Source organism: Crocuta crocuta, unplaced genomic scaffold (genome assembly GCF_008692635.1).
Source record: "Crocuta crocuta isolate KB4526 unplaced genomic scaffold, BGI_CrCroc_1.0 scaffold1727, whole genome shotgun sequence".
Classification (NCBI taxonomy): domain Eukaryota; kingdom Metazoa; phylum Chordata; class Mammalia; order Carnivora; family Hyaenidae; genus Crocuta; species Crocuta crocuta.
In genome coordinates this window covers 199,654-200,454 of record NW_027531384.1, presented here as the reverse complement: position 1 = coordinate 200,454, position 801 = coordinate 199,654, and positions in this window count along the sequence as shown.

Sequence of the window (801 nt, the reverse complement as noted above, 5' to 3'; positions counted from 1 at the left end):
ACATTCCCAGCTTCTGAATCTTTTTGAAACTTCCACCAATAGGAATTTGAGTCACTGGTTTCATGGAACTCTTAGGAAACCATTATAATCTATCCAGAAAATGATCTACTGACTATAGAACTAAATACATGGGGCACCTGGGTGGCTCAGTCGGTTAAGCGTCCCACTTCGGCTCAGGTCATGATCTCACGTTCGTGGGTTCGAGCCCCATGTCGGGCCCTGTGCTGCCAGCTCAGAGCCTGGAGCCTGTTTCGGATTCTGTGTCTCCCTCTCTCTCTAACCCTTCCCTGTTCACGCTGTCACTCCCTCTCAGAAATAAATAAAACATTTAAAAAAAAAGAAATAAATACATAAGTAACAATTTGCGAATTGTGTGCCAACCATCCATTAAATTCTACAAGCATCCAACAAAGAAACACCTGCTTGAGAAGCACATCAGGGAAATAGGGGGCAGGTGCCACACTCTTGGGATTCGCTTGGAGTAAAGCACTCTCTGGTTCCATCGAGGCAGAAAGAGGGTGTTCATTCTTGTAGCTGTTATTGTTCTGTCCCCTAAAAATGAAGAATTACATTTATAGTTTATTTATAAGTGGATTAAAAATATCTCCACATTTCTGAACTGACATGTTGAATACCTATCAGTCTTTCAAATTTGCTAAAATTGCTGCCTGTTTACTTACTGGCTGACTGATTGCTTGTGAAACTTTACTTTTTTTTTCAGTCATTTAAGCTAGTTTATTTGGGAAACTCATAACAAAAATTAGGGTATACTCACTAAATTATAGGATCTAAATTCAAAAT